This window comes from Lygodium microphyllum, chromosome 25 (genome assembly GCF_053477565.2).
Source record: "Lygodium microphyllum isolate KBCC chromosome 25, Lygodium_microphyllum_v1.1.10, whole genome shotgun sequence".
Taxonomy (NCBI): domain Eukaryota; kingdom Viridiplantae; phylum Streptophyta; class Polypodiopsida; order Schizaeales; family Lygodiaceae; genus Lygodium; species Lygodium microphyllum.
This window is the reverse complement of record NC_141159.1, coordinates 31,506,415-31,512,362: the sequence shown is the minus strand read 5'-3', so window position 1 is coordinate 31,512,362 and position 5,948 is coordinate 31,506,415. Positions and strand designations below refer to the sequence as shown.

General features: G+C 41.7%; 1 pseudogene; it reads left to right on the top strand.

Moving 5' to 3' along the window:
• Nucleotides 1-4,677: 4,677 nt before the first annotated feature.
• LOC148014044 (tubulin alpha-1 chain pseudogene) lies at nt 4,678-5,428 on the top strand (annotated as a pseudogene).
• The last annotated feature ends 520 nt before the right edge of the window (nt 5,429-5,948 follow it).

Here is a 5,948-nt window from a genome sequence, read left to right as displayed (position 1 = left end):
ATTGAGAATAGGTAAAGAAACATTATTTTTTCTCTTCTTGGATATTGCTTGCTATGTAAAATGACCTTTAAAAATGTATTGTCAATGTCTTTTCGCGCAACAATGGGAAGGGCAAAAACTTCCAACATCACCATTAAGGAAATCAATGAACATGAAGACCCGTCCATGGAAGCTGATATTGAGAGGGAATCAGTTCATGCTGCTCTCTATAAAAAGGGGTCAAATCACCAATTTTTGGTGATCCAAACTCCATTGAATTACCAAGATAGGAAATTCAAAACTCTGATTGATTGTGGTGGTACTCATTCTTTCATTTCACCAACTTGTGTAAGAAGGTTAGGAATAGCCACTGTAGCTACACCTACTTTGCTTGTCAAACTAGCAAATGGGTGAGAAATTACTTGCACTAGACAAACTACTAAGGTGGAATTCCTACTCGGAAAAGAGCCCACAACTAACTATTAAGTTCAAGGTAATGAATCTAGGGGTCCATGAGTGTCTACTCGAGATGGATTGGATAGTCCCCAACAATGCTCACATCCATTGTGGGAAGGGCCAAGTTTCCTTTCGGAATCCTAAAGGTGAGTTAGTTACAGCTCAAGGAGAAGCTGGTAAACCAAAGATCCAGCTAGCCAAGGCAACACGAATAGCTCAAGGGATAAGGAAAGGATTACCCATCTATTTGATCAAGCTAAACAAGCCGGAACAGGTAGAGGACTCCAATGAAGAACCATCATGGTTAAAAGAATATGCAGATGTATTCCTGAAAGAATTGACAGAATTACCACCACCTAGGAAAGTTGACCATGAGATTAAACTAATGCCAGTAGGTGTTGTACCAATTGCAAAAAGGCCCTACAAGATGTCCATTCCTGAAGCTATTAAGTTAAAAGAAAAACTCAACTCCAATCTTGTTCTAGAAGAAGAAGGATGGTATACTCCGCCTTTGCATCGATTATAGAGGCCTGAACCAAGTAACCATCAAGAATAAATATCCTATCCCAAGGATAGACGAGTTACTTGATCGATTGCAAGGAATAAAAATATTCTCCAAAATTGATTTGAGATTAGGATACTACCAGATCTGTGTCAAGGATGAGGATATTCTTAAGATGACATTCAATACCAGATATGGTCATTTTAAATTCATAGTAATGTCCTTTGGATTGATTAATGCCCCTACCACATTTAATAGGCTAATGCATGACATTTTTTTACCATATCGTGATGATTTTGTACTTGTTTTCTTTGATGACACCTTGATTTATTCCAAGGAAGAGGAGGATCATGAACCCAAAGTTTGCATCGTCCTTGAGACCATGAGGACACATAAGCTCTATGCTAAGATGAAAAAGTGTGTCTTCCTCAAGAGACAGATTGAATATATTGGGTTTATTGTGTCAAAAGAGGGGATCTCTATAGACCCTACAAAGGTTAAGAATGTCCAAGAGTGGCCTCCACCAACCACTATCAAAGAACTGTGCAATTTTCTTGGCTTAACAGGATGGTACAAGATCTTCATTAAGGACTATGCCATAATTACAGCACCCCTCACAAATCTACTAAAAAAGTAGGTTGCCATAGTGTGGACGCACTGAAAAATCAAGTTTTGATCAACTCAAGCATAGCTTAGTGACAGCGCCAATTCTAAAACTCCCTGACTTGAGCAAGGAATTCAAAGTTGTCATAGATGCTAGCTCACTTGCACTAGGTTGTGTACTAATGCAAGAAGGTCATCCTATAGCATATTCTTCGAGGAAGCTAAAAACCCATGAAAAGAATTATGCTACTCATGACCTAGAGTTGATAGCAGTTATTCATGCTCTCAAACTTTGGTGACATTATTTTCTTGGCAACAAGTTCTCTTTGGTCATAGGCAACAAGAGCCTCAAATGGATCTTCACCCAAGCCGACCTCAATATGAGGCAACACCATTGGATTGAGGTTCTGCAAGAATATGACTTTGAGATCATGTATAGACCTGGTAAGGAGAATGTGGTCGCCGATGCCTTAAGTCACAATGTGTTTCTCAATTCTCTTATTATGGAGGAACCTTCAATGGTGGAATCATTAGCGACTATGGTGTCAATGCCTAGTAACCCTATCCTTGAATTAGCTAAGGAGGAAGCTAGCCATGACCCAGAATATCTGAAGATGATAAAGGAAATTTTGGAAAATGACCAAAACCCCAAACTTAAGATTAAGTATCAAGAATTCTGTGTCAATGGGGGACTTGTCTATTTTAGGACAAGATTATGCATTCCCTCAAGCAAGAAACTTAAACAGAGAATACTCTGGGAGGCACATGACTCCCCCTTTTCAGGCCATCCCTGGTATGTTAAGACCCTAAACACGGTCAAAAAGAGCTATCATTGGGAAAGTCTTAAGGGATATGTACTCAAATATGTCAGGAAATTTTTGTCTTGCCATCACATTAAGACAGAGCGTGTCAAGATACCTAGGAAGCTGCAACCTCTTGAAATTCCTCAAATGAAGTGGGAATTTATCAGCATGGACTTTGTTGTTGGGTTACCTTCAGTTCAAGAAGGATACAATTAAAATATGGTTATAGTAGACATGCTCACCAAGGTTGCACATCTCATTCCAGTCAAGACAAACTATAAAGCTTCGAATATTGCCAGATTATTCATTAAGGAGATATTCAGACTCCATGGGTTGCCCAAAAGGATCATTCGTGATTGCGACTCCCTCTTCACATCTCACTTTTGGAGAGGGATATTTGAGGCCATTCGGACTCAACTCTGTTTCAGTACAGCCTATCACCCTCAAACTGATGGCCAAACGGAGAGATTCAACCAAGTCATTGAAGATATTCTTAGAGCATATTGCTGTCGCGAACCCAAGAAATGGATCCAATATCTACCATTGGTAGAGTTCACCTATAACGCTTCTTACTAGAAAATCATTCAAATGACACCTTTTCAAGCATTGTATGGGCATGACTACCGTACCTCATTTTGAATTTTTCAGATCCTATCTTAACGGTAGATGCTTCCAAGAAAATGCTAGAGGAAATGGATGAGCAGGTCAAGGCCATCAAATAAGACATTAGAGCTGCCAAGGATAGGAAAAAATCCTATGTAGATTTGAATAGACAAAAGCGGCTCTTCAAAGAAGGAGATATGGTTTTCATTCATGTATGACCCAATAAGAGCTCCTTATCATTGGTAGAGTTTAAAAAGCTAAGTCCAAGGTATTGCGGACCTACAAGATCCTCAAGTGCCTAGGGCCCAATGCCTACAAAATCTTACTCCCCAAGAATATAAAGGTTCAGAATGAATTTCATGTTAGCCTAATAAAGAAATACATATCAAATCCTAGCCATATAGTCAATGATCAACAAGTTGTAATGTTGAGCCAAGCAGTCCTTGAGCTCTGGCTAGGGCCAGATAGAATCCTAGACATTTCGGAGAAGTGATTCAGGAGTAGAGCTCTTAGAGAGTACCTCATCTAGTGGAAGGACTATCCAGAAGAAGATGCCACATGGATTGATGAGAGTACTCTCAACCAACAATACCCCCAATTCCTTTCGAGATAAGGACATCTTGATCCCTTAAGGGGGGGAAGGATGTAATAAACCCCCCTTTTTATGTGTCCCATAGGACCCCCCTCTCCCTAATATTCATAAAAATTATTTCAAATTTTACTTCCCCCCGTGTCGACGCAACCAACTGGCGGGAGGGAGGGGAAGCAAAAGATGATGATGACAACGATGAAGGCAATGTTGTCATGTAGGAAATTTTGCCCACCTATTTTTCCTTTGTAAATACCTTTATGAATTAGGGCATACATGTGTAAAGAAACCTTAATTAGGGTTAGTTAGGGGTTAGTTAGGGTTTTACATATAAAATGGCAGCCAGCCAAATGTAGCATTATCTCTTGATCATTTTGAAGACATCTTGTTTTAGGTAACTTTCTTTCTTGTATTCCATTTTTAGCTATGGCAGCTTGCCATGTTAATGAAGGTTAGTCTCTTTCCATTTCCAGTTTATCTTGTTGATTTCCTGTTTCTTTATCCATGATTGGACATGGAGCTAGGCTAGTTTAGGCTAGTTAGATTAGTTTTATTACATTGGTATCAGAGCAGTAGCTTAGATCCTTGCAGAAGTCATTTTCAAGTACTAGATTCAGTTTCCTAGGCTAGAGAGAGCAAACCATAGTTAGGAATTTGAGTGACAAGACTTGACAGGACATGAAGATTTCAAACCGGAGTTATATGTGAAGGTCTGCTACAAACAAGGATGAAGATGGTGATTCTTGGCATTACCAAGGGAAGAAATGGAAGGCTCCAGCCAAAATAGCAGGACGTGATCAATATTGAGCCAAAATTTGGGGTAAGTGTACAAACAAATGGTTACAGGACATTTTAACCGTGGTTACTTTGGAGAAGGAAGGGTTTCTTCTTCCCTTTCCTCATTTCTTCAAGCTTTCCACAAGAATCCATGGCCAAGACCACATCAGATCTTCTTCTTCTCACTTCTATCATGAGAATGGGTTGGATGACCTCTTTCCCTGCCTCAAGAGCTTCAAGAGGAGTAGCTTATGTAGCTACTTGGCACCATTGCTGATTTCCAGGACGTGAGTATGCACTCACGCTGTTTGCACCATCTGAACATTGCTATTGATTCCGGCCTTGGCTATTGATCCTCTTGATGCATTGCTATTGATTCCGGCCTTGGCTCCTTGCTCCTGGAACGCTTGTCTGTAGACTACGGCAAGAAATCAAAGCTAAGGTTTACTGTGTACCCTTCCCCTCAAGTGTCTACTTCCGTTGTGGAGCCCTACAACAGCGTCTTGTCCACTCACTCTCTTCTCGAGCATACTGATGTGTCTGTGCTGCTTGACAATGAAGCCATATACGACATTGCAGACGCTCCTTGGACATTGAGCGTCCTATCTACACTAATTTGAATCGACTCGTATCTCAGGTTATTTCCTTCCTTACGGCCTCGCTTCGCTTTGACGGTGTCTTGAACGTAGACGTTACCGAGTTTCAGACGAACTTGGTTCCTTATCCGAGAATTCATTTCATGCTTTCGTCTTATGTGCCCGTCATTTCGGCTGAGGAAGCCTATCATGAGCAGCTCTTTGTTGCGGAGATCACCAACAGTGCGTTTGAGCCCGCGTCTATGATGGCCAAGTGTGACCCGAGGCATGGAAAGTATATGGCCTGCTGTCTCATAGAGGCGATGTTGTGCCCAGGGATGTAAATGCAGCTGTGGCCACTATCAAGACCAAGAGGACCATTCAGTTTGTGGACTGGTGCCCTACCGGGTTCAAGTGCGGCATCAACTATCAGCCTCCCACTGTCGTGCCTGGAGGTGACCTTGCCAAGGTACAGAGAGCCGTGTGCATGAGCACAAAGATCATCATCCGTGCCACCAGGACTCGAATTTGCAGATCGTAATCCCTGAAATTGTCTGTCATTCCTGCCAAGTACAAGGCTGCCCCAACTTGAACTCCTCTATTTTGCATTAAATAAGGGTTATAGGCTCAGTCTGCATTGAAGAGGACAAGCTCTGTGTTAATGGCCACCATCACTTCTCCTATTCTTGTGGATGATGGACTGAAGGTATATGCAGTCACAGATCAGTAACAAACTGCTAGTTCAAATCAGATTTGAAGGCTTATGGCGTATGTCGCATCTCTGAAGGTATATGCAGCCACAGATCAGTGACAAACTGCTAGTCCAAATCAGATTTGAAGGCTCCACTCTCCTCTTGCACCTCAGCCCAACAACTCCCTTCAAGTTCCTCTACCCCCCGAGCGCTTCTGATTTGATCACCTCATCACTGCGAGCTGCTGTGTTAGAGGCTTCACTATTTCTCTCTTTAGCAAGGAGACGTGTGGTGAACCAGTGCTGGCTCGAACTGTAGAGAGTGCCAATTTGTGAGACTCCTTGCGAAGCTCATTGAGGGAAGGAAGAT